The sequence below is a fragment of the Nannobrachium achirus genome (assembly GCF_963921795.1).
Source record: "Nannobrachium achirus genome assembly, chromosome: 21".
Classification (NCBI taxonomy): Eukaryota; Metazoa; Chordata; class Actinopteri; order Myctophiformes; family Myctophidae; genus Nannobrachium; species Nannobrachium achirus.
The window spans coordinates 29,368,431-29,384,969 of record NC_137828.1 but is presented as its reverse complement, the minus strand read 5'-3'; the positions used below and the strand labels follow the sequence as shown (position 1 = coordinate 29,384,969).

General features: G+C 43.4%; 1 protein-coding gene across 1 annotated transcript in view; it reads right to left on the bottom strand.

Moving 5' to 3' along the window:
* pld1b (phospholipase D1b) overlaps nucleotides 1-16,072 on the bottom strand; it is an 81,497-nt gene extending 65,425 nt beyond the window's left edge. The window contains exon 1 of the mRNA XM_080751607.1: nucleotides 15,945-16,072. The gene's annotated coding sequence lies outside the window, so the exon portion shown is untranslated. The remainder of the gene's footprint in view (nucleotides 1-15,944) is intronic.
* Nucleotides 16,073-16,539: the final 467 nt, after the last annotated feature.

The following is a 16,539-nucleotide window of genomic DNA, read 5'->3' as shown; positions in this document are numbered from 1 at the left end:
AGACGGAGCGAGAGAGAGAGAGAGGCGTCAGGCGATCTTCGATTGAGGATTTTCTTTTTTCTTTTTTTCCCCCTTTTTTCCAACTCGCACCAGCGCGACCTGGTTACATTTTAACTCGCACTTTATGAATAGGTCGCACCCTGGAGCCCTGCGCACAGCCCACAGCCCGCACGGAACGTAACCCGCCCGCCCGCGCCGCAGAACAATATATTTAAATCAACGAATCCGCCCGCCCCGCAACCCGCATTTAAAAAAAAGATGGCATATCATCTCCACAATAGCTCATCTTTATATACGGCTCCCAAAGTCGCTTTACAGAAAGGTTTACAGTAGCACAATATTGTCATGGGCTAAATAAACAAACTTGTTGTTCAAATTGGGGTTTAGCCTAAAAGACTTTCATTCAAAGACGTTCATTCTCTCTGGGGCATCGTTGGGGTAAGAATGGCGTTTCAGGTTTTATGTCAATCATATTTATACAGCGCCTCGCACTTTAAACAGACAGCAAAAGACGGACAATATTAAATCCTGTTGGTTATTGATTGATCACCAGATTGGAGAGATGGGAGCGTCTCGAGGTGAGCGTGGTTGGTTCATTCAGTCAAAAAATCTGTCTCACATGCGAAAGTTGTGTTTCAAATCGTATCCGTTGACTTGCTGGTTATATAACTTAACCGACACAAAGTATTTATAAACAGACTTGTGTGGATGACAGAGACATATAAGCGACACGCGCTGAATTGTTTGTGCATCTTCTCTGCAGTGCTCACGTTGTGTCAAATGTTGGCAAAATGTGGTTCGCGGGCCCAACAGGAGTGGAATTGGGACGGTCCTCACACCAAGGAGCGGAGGAGAAACCTCGCTCCTCTCTGGCGCATTTTAAAACTCGCTTGCTCGTGCTCGTATTCAAACGTTGTATTCTTATTCTTATAGGCCTACTCTTATCTATCTATAAATGCGAGAAGTCTCTGTGTATCTGTAATCCGCGTATCTCGAGAACCGTTCGTCCCACCGGCTTCAGATTCGGCACGCGCGTTCCCCGCCGCGGCACGGAGTGCAGTGCCGGGTCTCGACCCGACCCGACGCGCGGTTTTCCCGAACCGGCGCGAAACGTTCGGAATCTCCTTATGCGGGGTTGATTGTTGACATCAGGCTGTTCCGGAGGAAATCGGCGAAAGCTCTGACTCATTGTGACATCACTTCATAAAAGGCTCTGACATCACGTACGCCACATGAGTCAACAAAAAATCTCTGTGAGTGTGTATGTATGTATGTAATCCGCGTATCTCGAGAACCGTTCGTCCCACGGGCACGCGCGTTCTCCATATATGGGCATAAAATGGATTGCAGACAGACAGATACAGATATCTCCATATATGGACATAAATGGACAGAGGCAAACAGATGGTCAAAGATCTCCATATATGGGCATAAAATGGACGCAGACAGACAGATACAGATATCTCCATATATGGGCATAAATGGACACAGGCAAACAGATGTTCAAAACGGGTCCTATGACAACAGGTGTGAGGTTTGCATTAAAGGGAGAACTGGCACTGTGTCTGGCACAGACAGATACTCCATATATGGGCATAAAATGGACGCAGATAGACAGATATCTCCATATCTGGGCATAAAATGGACCCAGAACTATAACTGCAGTGATCTCCATATATGGACATAAAATGGACGCCGACAGACAGACAGACAGATACAGATATCTCCATATATGGGCATAAATGGACACAGGCAGACAGATGGTCAAAACGGGTCCTAAAAGGCGGGGCATTCATTCCCTATTTACATTGTTCCGAGTTGGCCAGGTCGGGCGGCCCAGCTTCTAGTTAAGAATAAAAGGCAAATAAGAACAGGTGATTATTGGCTTCCGGGTATGGCGTCTAGCTGAGTAGACGTGTGGCTCGCTCCTCCGTTTAAACTAATACTATTTATATGTAAAAATATACCGTCCTACACAAAATAAGCGAGCAATTAGTTACTAAAGTCGCGCTGATGGCTTTTAATGCTTCCAAGACAGCAAGACCTCGGCAAACAAGGCAATCTAAGATAGAGTTTGCTTCGTCAGGCGGAGACGCCGACCGGCGTGGAACCGAGGCGAGTGGAGACAACATGGCGGCCGAGGAGGGGGCTCCCCACGCCGGGGGCTCAGAAGCTGGAGCTCGGCCAGACCCAGTTTTGGACGCAATTATGGCTTTGAAAGCAGAGTTCAATGGAAGATTCGACCGAATGGAGGCTGCCTTTGAAGGTGTAAGAACGGAGATAGCTGGATGTGTGACACGAGTGGCTGAAGTAGAAACCCGGGTCTCTGACGCCGAGGACAACATCAATGGTCTACAGGCCAGAGTGAAGATACTGGAGAAGGAAAATAAAGAGTTGCAAACAAAGGTCCTCGACGGGGAATCGAGATCCAGAAGAGCCAATTTGATTTTGGTGAACGCAGGAGAAAGGGACATAACTGACGATGTACTCTGTTCCTTTTTGGAGGATTGGATCCCTAAAACGCTGAAAGTAAAGTTGACCTCCAAAACCTTCCTCGGTCGGGTGCACAGGCTCGGCCGCAGGGGAGAACGAACGGACGGCCGCCCGAGGACCATTATTATGCAGTTCCCGAATGACAGAGACCGTGCAGCAGTATGGGAAGCAGCCAGAGGAAAAAAGAAGTTGGAGATTGGGAACAGACCCGTCTGGTTTCATGAGGACCTGCCGGCTGTCCTCTACAAGAAGAGGAAAAGATTCGACGCGGTCAGAAAGAAACTCGGGGCCATGAAGATCCATTGTGGGGTAAAGATGCCGGCTTGCAGGCTGCTGGTGACCTACTTGGGAAGAACCCATGCATTCGAGGAACCAGACGGCGCGGAGATCTTTGCGAGGATAATTGAAAGAGAGACGGCCAGAGAAGGGGACCAGAACCAACAAACACCAGAGGATGAAGAAGGTGGCCCGGAGTCGGAAGAACCACTGACCACAGCGTGAAGGATAATGTTGTTACTCTAAACGGCGGCCTGGCCTGGTTTTGCCAGGCGAGGCTAGCAGCTATCTTCAGCCCCATCAGTAACTGAACTACAGGACAAAAAGACTCGAGTCACCACCAAATATATCCTTTTACTACTTAAATAGGGTCTTGATTCGGGCAGGGGTTGTATAAATTGAACATGGAGTTTATTGTACATTTATATTGCATTTTTTCTTTCTCTTTCCCTTTTTTTTCCCACTGAAACCTTGCTCTTCTGTTTGGAATCTGGCGTTTTTGTTTGTATATATATATTTTATTTTTGGGGCTAGATAACGACCAGGTTAGCTACTACTGTTGTCTTTAGAAGTGAAGGGTTGGGGTTTTATTTATTTTCCTTTCTAAGTGGTAATTATATTTTAAGATGTATATGAGCATATACCTCCTCACGTTATGCCAACATAAGAGGTCGGGGGCCCGGGGCTGTGGGACGTTTTCGTCGTACCACGGGGTTCCCGATGGCAGTATGGAGCGGGGGTTTTATGTATAGTTGCCACTGTTTGTATCGTATGTTCAGCTAAACACTAGCGGGGCTATTTTGGTTGGAAGTGCGGTCACTCGATGGCTGCTATCTTGAGCTACCGCTAGCTCTGCTGTTTACGTTTATAATAGGCTACCTATGTTACTCTTACTGATTTTTTATGTTATCCCTTTAACTTACAGGCCTGGCATAAGGTGGATTTGTATTTCATAAATTGTGCTATAAGAAGTGATGTATAGTTGTATGTAGGAGGTGGAGAGAATGATTTATGTTTACACGAATCTAGAACTACAATTGCTAGCTAATGTGGCGAGGTTGCTACTATACAGAACTCGTTATCCCATCATGCACCTCGTGACCGTCTCGGTCGCTTTTCACGTCCGGGTCATAGTAACCATAGCAACGTAGCACAGGCACGGAGCTGCGTGCAGGACAGGGGATGACACTTTATGATACGCAGGCTCGCATGGAGAGTCAGTCAAGGGACCGATGTGGAGTGGTCAGTTAAATGTAAGGTGTTTTAGACGAATATAATCATTGAGGGAAGATACACTTTTATATAGTGTAATACATTACAATAATACGTACATTAACATAAGGAATGTGTGTATATATATACATATAAAGATAGCAGAATATATATATTATATAATAATTAAAAAAAAAAAAAAAAAAAAGGAAACAAAAACTAAGTGGGAGGGAAGGGGGGGGGGGAATCTTACTGTTTAATGAATATTGCTCAAGGGCTAGTTATTACTTTGAATATATAGGACTGTTTTGAAATATAAGGAGAGAGGAGCCCACTGAGTGGGGTTATGGCTAGGTTTTGGGAAAACCCAAGTGATGGGGAGAGTACGAGACCTAGAGAAGGGGCCCCGGCTAGGCCGGGGACTGACCCTTCACTCTTGTTTGGGGGGGTAGGGGGAACAGCGTTTTCACCCCTGTCTTGGAGGTTTCTTTTGTGTGTTTTTTTGTTTTCTATGTGTTTTTTTTGTGTACGTGTTGAGTGTGATGTGGGCTGTATGCATCAATATTTTGTGGACCAAGTACGATGTCTAATAGAAATTTTACGGTAATATCGCTTAATGTAAATGGGCTGAATAATCCAGTTAAACGTAGTAAAGTCATTAGTAAGTTGAAACGTGAAAAGGCACAAATAATATTTTTACAAGAAACCCATCTCTCTCGGATGGAACATGAGAAACTCAAAAAGTTTGGTTTTCGTAACACTTTTTATAGCTCCTGTAAATCAGGGAATAAACGTGGAGTTGCCATACTAATTCCTAATGCCATAAATGTTGAGTTTATAAACGACTATGTTGACAAAGAAGGTAGATATATTATGGCTAAATGCAAGATAGAGGGTAGTGTTGTCTCCTTGGTGAATATATATGCCCCTCCAGGGAGTAACAAATCATTTTTCAAACAGATCTTTGACCTGATAATAACACAGTCTGAGGGAATATTGATCTGTGCTGGAGACACAAATAATATTCTTAGTAAATTGGATACAACAAATAATAAGATGGATAAGTCATCACAAACCAAAACAATAAACGCCTTACTAGATGAATCAGGAATGTTTGATGTTTGGCGAGAGTTTCATCCATCAGAGAGAGATTACACACATTTTTCAGCTCCTCATTGTGTTCATAGAAGAATTGATTATATATTCATGTTCAGGGGTGACAGACACAGAATAAGAGATTGCTCATTGGGCACTACTGATATATCTGATCACGCTGATGTCCATATGACCTTACATCTGGATAGTAGACCAAGAAATACACTATGGAGATTAAATACAGGTATTCTAAATAACAAGTTACTCACCGACAGCATCAGATCGGATATTAAAACATATATACAGGATAATGATACTGGTGAGGTTAGTCCAGTAATGGTATGGGATGCTGCTAAAGCAGTACTTAGAGGCAAGATGATCGCTATTGCTTCAACTTTAAAGAAAGCAAAGGAATCCATATATCGAAATTTAATCACAAAATTACAAAAATTGGAACAACAACATAAAAATATCAGAGATGACCAATTACTACAGCAGATTAAGGATGTAAGGAAGGAAATAGATGATGTTTATAAAAATGACCTTGAGAAAAAATGTAGATTTATAAAACAAACATATTATGAATCTGGTCCAAAAGCTACTAGATTATTGGCCAGGCGGCTACGCAAACAACAGGCGCAAAACACAATTTATAAAATCAAAAACCCTCAAACGGGGGAGATTTCCAGTAAGTTGGATGACATTGAGAGTGCTTTTGAGACATATTACAGAAACCTTTACACACAGCCTTTTGAAGTAAACGAAGAAGCCGCAAAGTCATTTCTGGATTCCTTGGATTTGCCCTCCATTGGAGCAATACAAAATAAAATTATGACGGCTAAAATTACACCAGAGGAAATAGATAAGGCAATCTCTAATCTCAGAACAAACAAATCACCAGGGAGTGATGGCCTACCGGCCGAGTGGTTTAAAACTTTTAGGGAAGAAATCATGCCGTTACTCTTATCTTCTTTCAATTATACGCTTAAGGAGGGAAAAATTCCTCCCTCATGGAGTGATGCAATCATAACAGTGATTCCCAAGGAGGGCAAAGATAAGGAACTATGCGACTCATACAGGCCAATATCTATATTGAATGTGGATTATAAGATGTATGCCTCAATTATGACGAGACGTATGGAAACTTTTTTACCTGATCTAATAGATACTGGACAGACAGGCTTCATCCGAGGCCGTCAGACCCAGGACAATATAAGACGGACGTTACTTATTATGAACCACATAAAACAACATAAAGTAAGATCAGCATTAGTAAGTTTAGATGCCTTTAAAGCTTACGATACTGTATCCTGGGACTTCCTATTCCTAGTACTCCAAAGATTTGGTTTTAATGAAGAGTCAATTAAATGTTTCAAAACTTTGTACACCAAACCCACAGCAAGGGTAAAGATAAATGGTCACCTATCAAACCAGTTCACTTTGACACGCGGAGTCCGTCAAGGTTGTGTTTGCAGCCCAGGACTGTTCGCGATTTTTATAGAGCCACTGGCACAGGCAATCAGAGAAGACCCACAATTACAAGGAATCACTATAAATGAATCAGAGCATAAGATAGCACTATATGCTGATGATGTATTAATATATATGAAAAACCCTGACATCTGTCTCCCCAAATTAATGAGCTCCTTGGAAATGTTCGGTCAGTTCTCGGGCTATAAACTCAACGTGCAAAAAACGCAAATACTCCTATTTAATCAAAAGCCTTCGAAAGAAATGGAAGAATGTTGTAATCTCAATTGGAAATTGAAATCGATTAAATACCTGGGAGTATGGTTGACTAAGGATATCTCAAAACTGTATGAAGCAAATTACCAACCCATAATTACCCAAATTAAAAAGGATGTGGAAAGATGGTCTCTGTCACCCCTGGATTTCAGCTCTAGAATAGAATCAATTAAGATGAATATGCTCCCTAGAATATTATATCTTTTCCAGTCTTTACCGGTTGAGGTTCCTGAAAAGCAGTTTAATGAGTGGGACAAAATGATATCCAGATTTATATGGAATGGGAAAAGGCCGAGAATTAGATACCAAACACTACAACTTCATAAAACCAAGGGAGGGATGTCTCTACCTAATTTAAGGGAGTATTTCTATGCAGCCCAAATAAGACCGTTAATATGTTGGTGTGATAAAGATGTTGAATCCAAATGGAAAGATCTTGAAACCAAATCGATTGACATCCCTATCCAGACATTGATTGGAAATAAACAACAGGCTAATTCCTATTATACCATATTGGACCCACTCACAACATTTACTTTGAAGACATGGTTTAAAGTGGTGAATCGACTTAAAATGGAAAGGGCGATCAGGGTGTTGAGGTGGCCTGCTTATGACCCAGATTTCAAACCTGGAGTATATGATCATACCTTTAGGCGGTGGGTTCGTGATGATGTCACCTCTTTTTGTACTATAATGGATGACAAAGGATTAATGAGTTTTCAAAAAATCAAAAAAGCATGTCGACTACAAACAATAACTAATAAGGACTTATTTAGATATTTTCAACTACGGGAGTATTTTAGGGAAGAGGTGGTGTTGACCGAACCTGCGGCTGCGAGTGATGATTTGTTAAAGGTTTTTGTCCAGGCCTATAAAACGGAGTCCAAAAGATCAATATCTAAATTGTATAATGGCTTGGTATTATCCAGAACTAACTCCACAGAGTATATTAGGAGCAAGTGGGAAAAAGACCTGGAGATAAGTATTACTACAGAAGATTGGGAAAATATGTGCAACACACAGTGTACATCCACCAGCTCAAGAATGTGGAGGGAGTTCTGTTGGAAGAATTTGGTTAGATTTTTCATAACACCCCAAATTAAATCAAAGCAATTGAAAGTTGTTCAGCCATGCTGGAGACAGTGTGGTCACATGGGGGTGGGCCATGCTCACATCTTCTGGTCGTGCCCTAAAATTGAAGAGTATTGGAAGGATGTACATTCCATCATGGGAAAGATAATGTCTTTTGAGTTGCCTCTGAATTGTACCTTGCTATTACTTGGAAATATCCCGGAAGAGATTTTAACACCTGATAAATACTTAATTAAGATTTTCCTAGCTGCAAGCAAAAAGGCGATTACACGTCGCTGGTTACAACAGGATCCTCCAACTAAAGAAGATTGGATTTCTATTATAAAAGAAATATACACTATGGAAAGGCTAACTTTTATACTTAGACTACAAGAGGACAAATCAGACAAATATTGGGAAAAATGGATTCTCTTTCAACAGCCCATGGACATTGCTTAGAATAGAGACATTGTACTGAAGATTGTATCTTTAATTGTCGACATAAGATGTACAGCCCAACCTGTTCAATGTTTTGTTTTTGTTTTTCTGTCTTGTTTTTTTGTTGTCTTTTGGTAGTTGTTTTATCTCTGTTTGCCTTGTTTGGTCTCGTGTTTTGTGTGCTTAATAAAAATTGAGTTAAAAAAAAAAAAAGAACAGGTGATTATTCTTATTTATTTTTTGCACATGAGAGTGGTGGGTCGGCCCTCGCATCACTAATATATATATATATATATATATATATATATATATATATAGTTATATAGTTATTGCGACCGTCAGGTCGCAGTTTAGTATCAAAACCTCCACCGGCCGTCCGTCCGTCCGTCCGTCCGTCCGTCGGTCACACGTCACACCTTTGCCCTGCTCATATCTCCGCATCAGCATGACATCACACTGCTTGGTGTGTGCCGTCAGGGTCATTTGTGTACGGTGTGATGTCATACTGATGTCAGCAGTGTGATGTCATACTGATGTCAGCAGCTATGTCTCTATATATGGAGTTATATGTTGTTCGTGTCCAAATATGGGGCTTGTGAGGTCAGACTTAGTGAGATTCGTCGGTAATCTCCATATATGGAGGGAGAACCAGCTTATGAGCCGATGAGTTGTGTCAGAGTCGAGATCCTGCTTGCATCTAATCTGTCGGTAGATAATGCCGGTCTTATGTATAAGGGTCATTTGTGTACAGTGTGATGTCATACTGATGTCAGCAGTGTGATGTCATACTGATGTCAGCAGCTATGTCTCTATATATGGAGTTATATGTTGTTCGTGTCCAAATATGGGGCTTGTGAGGTCAGACTTAGTGAGATTCGTCGGTTATCTCCATATATGGAGTGATGTGTTGGTTATCTCCATATCTGGAGATTGAACCTTCAACGATTTTGACATCTTGTTACTAATCTGTCGGTAGATAATGCCGGTCTTATATAAGGGTCATTTGTGTACGGTGTGATGTCTTACTGATGTCAGCAGTGTGACAGGAGATAAGCGACCAACGGTCGCTTATCTCCCGATTAGGGAGTCTTACTGGTATATATATATACACAGTGTATATATATATATATATATATATATATATATATATATATATATATATATATATATATATATATATATATATATATATATATATAGGCTTGAGATGTTTCTTGTTGGTTCCCATGTTCTCTTTCTGTCTGTGTCTGTCTAGGCAATGCATGGTGGTCCGTTTTCCCTCCGGCTGCCAGTCAAATTGTGCACCAATGTCCCCATCAGGCTCCTGCACTTTACAGAGTCAGTCTCCAGCCTTTGCCAGCTCGTTCAGTTGGCCAAAGAGGTACTAATGGTATGCCCAAGTTCAGCTTCTCTCTCAGTTCATGTGTTGACACTGTGTGCCTCAGGTTTCTCTGCCCTACTGCCTCTTTCAGCGCCTTACCAGCCTGCCTTGTCTACAGTAGCTGCCTCACTCATTGTCTTACCAGCCTGCCTTGTCTAGCTGCCTCACTCATTGTCTTACCAGCCTGCCTTGTCTAGCTGCCTCACTCATTGTCTTACCAGCCTGCCTTGTCTAGCTGCCTCACTCATTGTCTTACCAGCCTGCCTTGTCTAGCTGCCTCACTCATTGTCTTACCAGCCTGCCTTGTCTAGCTGCCTCACTCATTGTCTTACCAGCCTGCCTTGTCTAGCTGCCTCACTCATTGTCTTTCCAGCCTGCCTTGTCTACAGTAGCTGCCTCACTCATTGTCTTGCCACTGCCAGCCTGCATTGCCTGTCTGCCTAGTTTTAGTGTCTTGCCAGCCAGCCTGCCTAGCCTGTCTGCCTCAATCCCTGCCTGCCTTGCCCTTCTGTCTCGCTCAGAGTCTTCTTGCCAGCTTAACAGCCGACGGCTCAGTTCTTACGACTCTCTCTGCCTGCTCCACTTCACAATTATTCTAGCTCTGCTCATCCTACTTCTTTCCAATATCTGCTTTTGTACAGTTGCAAGCCTAGCTGGCTGCCATGTGCTTGCGTCCAACTTTTTGGGGATCAAAATGAACTAAAACTCACATGCACGGTATGGGGGATGCTACTGTACAGCCTGTCACAAAGCGAAAAGCTGTCTGTCACCCTCCTGGAGTGCAGTTCTTTTCTCATAACTGACTTACTCACAGTGCATTATCCCACTTATACCATGGCTAAACTTGCATAGTCTCTGTATCATTGCCAAAAGTATTAAACATTACAGTACATTAAAAATGTCTCTTATTCATTCATTTAGTAGCTACAGGTGGCTAATTACAAACTACACAAGTTCATTGTACAGTGTAGTGTGTGTGCGAGTGAGTGAGTGGCTCTCCAGGAAGCTAGTCGTGTATGAGAGGTCGTCTGTGTTTCTGGAGCTAATCTGGTAAACTGCTGGACCGCTCACTGTCTAATATACAGATCTGATCTGTCTAATTGATTGTATACTTTGTCCTGATATGAGAGTCATGTCCATGTATTTGTCAACCATTCTCCATCAGTTAAGCGTTTAATGTTGGGTTCACTGCCTTGCACTTGACAAATAAAATGCTGCTTATTCCCATGAGCCGCGGTGATGCTCCAAACAGCGAACAGATCAAAGAAAGTAGACGGGTTCTGAGAACAAATTCCTTTGTTTGCCTCCAGGCAAGACAATAATACCATGACCTCATAACTCTGCAAAAGCTCCCATATACAGCCCCTCTCTGTTGCCAAGATCTCTCTCTTTCTTTTATCCACTCTGGTTCTCTGACCTGTCTCTCTCTCTCTCTCTGCCTCACCCACAGGCACATGTCATGCACACATAGACCTCAAAGGGGGCTTGAGCCCCAGCCCTTTTAACCGTCTGTAAAAAGTGCCCTCTCCAGACCATGAATGCAGTTTTTAGTTACTATGGTGAAAGAAATGCAAATGCCCCCTTTTCCATGACATATCTGAAGGCAGCATTCAAAAAAATGGTCTAAACTCTCATGAACTTGAATGCACCATCTTATGTTGAAAGAATTGCCCTCTCAGTGTAGAAATCCATGGTGTACGCCACATCTCCAGTATTCACTTGATTATGCTTAGTTTAGTGTGGTATCATGTACTGAAAATAGCCGACCTCCAAGCTCACAACGCGTCGCCCTGCGACGCCTTGTGAGCTTGGAGGTCTGCTATTTTCGATATTCTCACCAAAAGGCCCTTTTAGAAATGTCAGCCCCTGCCTCTCTGACATTCTCTGCACGTCCCTGGTCACTCCTACCATTACTATCTCTCTCACTCTGCCTCTCCACCTCTCTCTCTAGCTTTCTTTCTCTCTCTTCTCTTCTCTCTCTCTGTACGATGTCTCTCTGTTTCTATGGAAATCACATTCCTACTTGATGCCAATAGCTGCCGCCTCACTGACCTGTACTGTAGAAGATTGTGCAAACATGCTCGGGAAAACAGAACAAACGCACGCACGCACGCAATATGATTTGTGATTCAATTTGTGTTGTGTTTTTGCTCTGTGTCTGTGTTTTTGTGTTGTGTTCTTTGCTGTGTTACATGATGTTTTAATCTTGCCTTGTGCAGCACTTTGTGACTTTGTTTTGAAAAGTGCTATATAAGTAAAATTCATTATCATTAAGGATGACCATATATGGAGCGTGACATGAGGTGTGACTGACTGACTGACATGAGGTGGAGGTTTTGATACTAACTGCTCCCTACGGTCGCAACAACATGACAACATGACAGGACATACTGCAACTCCCTCTACTCCGGTCTCAGCGAAAAAAGCCCTATCCCGCCTACACGCACACACACACACACACACACACACACACACACACACACACACACACACACACACACACACACACACACACACACACACACACACACACACACACACACACACACACACACACACACACACACACACACAGTATGTATGGTGGTTTTGGACATACAAGAGTGAAGCAATTATTTTGCAGCAAAACAGTCAATGTTAGACGTCTCCTTGTCTCTCAATAGTTGGTTACAGCTGTTTTTTAAGCAGATTTTCCCCTGCGTATGTGCAGCATACGTGTGTGTGTGTGTGTGTGTGTGTGTGTGTGTGTGTGTGTGTGTGTGTGTGTGTGTGTGTGTGTGTGTGTGTGTGTGTGTGTGTGTGTGTGTGTGCATATGTATGTCTGTAAGCAGCCCTACATGGATGAACATTAACTGTGTGTGTGTGTGTGTGTGTGTGTGTGTGTGTGTGTGTGTGTGTGTGTGTGTGTGTGTGTGTGTGTGTGTGTGTGTGTGTGTGTGTGTGTGTGTGTGTGCGCCGTACTTGGCATGATGAGTGTACTGTATACGTGGCTGACTGTGGGTGTCTGGGTTATCGAGTAACGTGTGTGTGTGTGTGTGTGTGTGTGTGTGTGTGTGTGTGTGTGTGTGTGTGTGTGTGTGTGTGCGCGCGCGTGCGTGCGTGTACATTCATTCTAGGTGTAGAAGGAGTGTTCCTCTGTCAGAACTCAGATATTCACCCACACACTGGCAGTCTTTTAACAATGGTGCTGGTGGTGGAACCGGTGTAGCAGAAAGGGAGGCGATACATACACCCACAGAAAGAAAGAAAGAAAATCCCTCGAATAACAAAAGAAAAAAAGAAGAGAGAGAGGGGGAGAGAGAGAGAGAGAGAGGGGTAGGCTCTGAACAGTCAGCAGCTGTAAAGGATAAAACGCACAGCTGGATGTGGGAGAGAATACATAGCTTGTGTTCCTCTATAATAAAAGTCTAAACACTGGGCTAAGCTGCAGTGTCTCCCAAGTCAGTCAGACGTGATGCTTAACCCCTTAAACTCTCTACTCTTAGTGGAACGGAACTTGAGTTACAGCTTCTTGGACCGCATTTGTCTGCCTACACACCAAATCTCTTAAGAATTGTTGAGCTAAAAAAGCTCGCAAATCTGCTATTTTTGGCCAATGTTCTCCCCAGAATAGGGATGCTGGGGTTCATAAATAGCTATACTAAATCTATCTAAAAGGTAAAAACGGAGTTTAACCTTTCAGCATACAAGGCCTAATTAACAAGAACTAATTTATAGTTCATAGTATGACAGCGCCGGTCACCAGAAATAAAATATCTATACGAAAAACAACTAGACATAAAAGGGACAAGTTGAGGAACATCAAGAAAATCAAGCCATTTCTGTTAGCCCCTGACCTTGAAAAGGTAATCCATGCCCTCATTTCATCACGACTTGACTACTGCAACTCCCTCTACTCCGGTCTCAGCGAAAAAAAAACCTATCCCGCCTACAGTTAATCCAAAACTCTGCTGCTAGATTGCTTACAAATACAAAGAAACATGACCATATCACCCCGATGTTGGCTTCTCTTCACTGGTTACCTGTGAGCTCTATATGTGATTTTAAAGTACTACTAATCACTTATAAAGCCTTACATGGATTGGCCCCTTTATATATTAGATATGCTGCCCCCTTATAAGCCAGGGCGCATCCTTAGATCATCAGATAAGGCCCTATTGAAAGGCCACGACACCAACCTAGTTACCCGAGGCGATCGGGCTTTTGCCACCCGAGCACCCAAGTTATGGAATGCACTGCCAGTGCACCTTAGGTTAGCAGCTTCCCTGCCACTATTTAAATAATTGTAGTGATGTGATGGTACACATTTTTAATTTATGATTCAATTTGTGTTGTGTTTTTGCTCTGTCTGTGTTTTTGTGTTGTGTTCTTTGCTGTGTTACATGATGTTTTAATCTTGCCTTGTGCAGCACTTTGTGACTTTGTTTTGAAAAGTGCTATATAAATAAAATTCATTGTCATTATCATTAAGGATGACCATATATGGAGCGTGACATGAGGTGTGACTGACTGACTGACATGAGGTGGAGGTTTTGATACTAACTGCTCCCTACGGTCGCAACAACATGACAGAAATGTTCTCATGCCCATTTCTCTAATCCAATACCAACCCACCTGGTCAAATAATTCCTAATAAGTACAAACTCACTTGGCCGATAAAGTATGCACACACACACGCACGCACACACACACACACACACACACACACACACACACACACACTTTAACCATTTATTTATGCCAATTATAGCAGAGACAACACACACACACACACACACACACACACACACACACACACACACACACACACACACACACACACACACACACACACACACACACACACACACACACACACACACACAGAGCCCCACAGAGCCCCACAGAGCCCCAGCAGACTCCTGCATCACGTCCCCCTAAAATGCGACCTGTCCTCGGACAGCCCCCTGCTGTGTGCCCTGTCGTCTCCCTGGAGGTCTGCTGTCGCTAAGTGAGGGGAGACTGTGTGCCAGCGACGAAGCACTCACCCTAATTGGGTACAACGAGGAGCAGTCACCCCCCCAAAACACGCACGCACGCAGGTGGCAAGGAGGTGCACACAGATACACACACACACACACACACACACACACACACACACACACACACACACACACACACACACACACACACACACACACACACACACACACACACACACACACACACACACACACACACACACACACACACACACACACACTGCTAAATGAACAGAGGACGTTTGCCTCTCTCTGTGTCGTAAAGCAGTGGTTGTCAACCTGTGGGTCGGGACCCCCAGGGGGGTCCCCAAATAATTTTGGGGGGTCCCCAGATGATTGACTTAATGTGCGACACTGTTTTCTCACTCAACAGCAAACAAACCAACAATAAAGTTTAAGTGTATCGAGGGTATCTGCACATTTCTAAAGTGACAATAAAAGGACTTTTCAATACCTCTAAAAGTATAAATTAATTAAATATTGGCCAAATTGTCAAATATTAGAGGCAGAATTTGTGAAAATAGCCGGTCTACATGCTCGCAACGCGAGGCATTGTAAGCCTGTAGATCTGCTATTTTCACAATAGAACCATGTTATACAAAATGTAATGCCTCAACTCTTAGTGCTTGTCAGGGTGGGAGGGGGGTCCCCAGTTAAAATATGCTTATTTTGGGGGTCACGGCCAGAAAAGTTTGAAAACCACTGTTGTAAAGAACGGTCTCCATCATTGCCGTTTCCCTTCCGTCTTACAAGTCATGTGGAGTCATGAGTAACCCAACTCCATCAGTTGAACCAGGCCACTTATGTAACTGTAGTCTACTCTCTTGTAATCCACACATATAGTGGAAAAAGCTATAAAAAACACTGGAAAATACAAACAGCAGACACACGATTCACATTTCAAGATGCAACACACACACATGCAAACTATGCCCAAAACAATCCCTCAGTCACAACATACTGTATGAACGCCACACAGAATCCACCACCCACACAAGATACACACACTACACAGTCAGACACGCACAGAAAGAAAACCTTGCATGCGCACATGCATCCTCAGATTCCTCACGTGCAACTGCACACGCACACGCACACGCACACGCACACACACACACACACACACACACACACACACACACACACACACACACACACACACACACTAACACACACACTAGTAGCACTTTCTGACCACAGCTTCCACTGACCTGAGCCCACAGGGGCTGAGGGAGCCCCATCCTGTCTTAGCGTCTCCTCTTCTTCTCTCACTACACAGAACTTACACTTACAATGACACTCAGAAGAACTGTTCGCCTCCGCAAAACTTCTCTCTCTCTCTCTCTGTCTGTGTGTTCTCTGATATTCCCAGTACTCCCCTCCCTCACTTGTTCTCCCAGCCTGGCTCTCTCCTCCTGCCGTAAGGAATGCGCTGTGTCTTCTGTGTTGGAGCGTGTGTTGTTGTGAGTGTGTGTGCGTCCGTCCAACACCAACAATACAGCCAGGGAGCAGGGGCGTCACACCAAATTCTGGGCCCTGGGTACAAGGATTCACTGCGGGGCCCCCCATGAATGTTGACTATTGAAAAATAGCAGATATACAAGCTCACAGCGCGGCACCGAGTGCCGCGCTGCGAGCTCGTAGATCTGCTATTTTTGGAAAAATCGTGAAAATGTGTGCAAGAAACCTATGTCAAGGACGAACCAAGATGATATGTATTTGGCCATGGACCCCGATCTCAAAATATTTAGTTCCAGGGACCCCCCAGAAGCAAAATTTGAGTTAGAAATGTTCGCTTAAAAAATA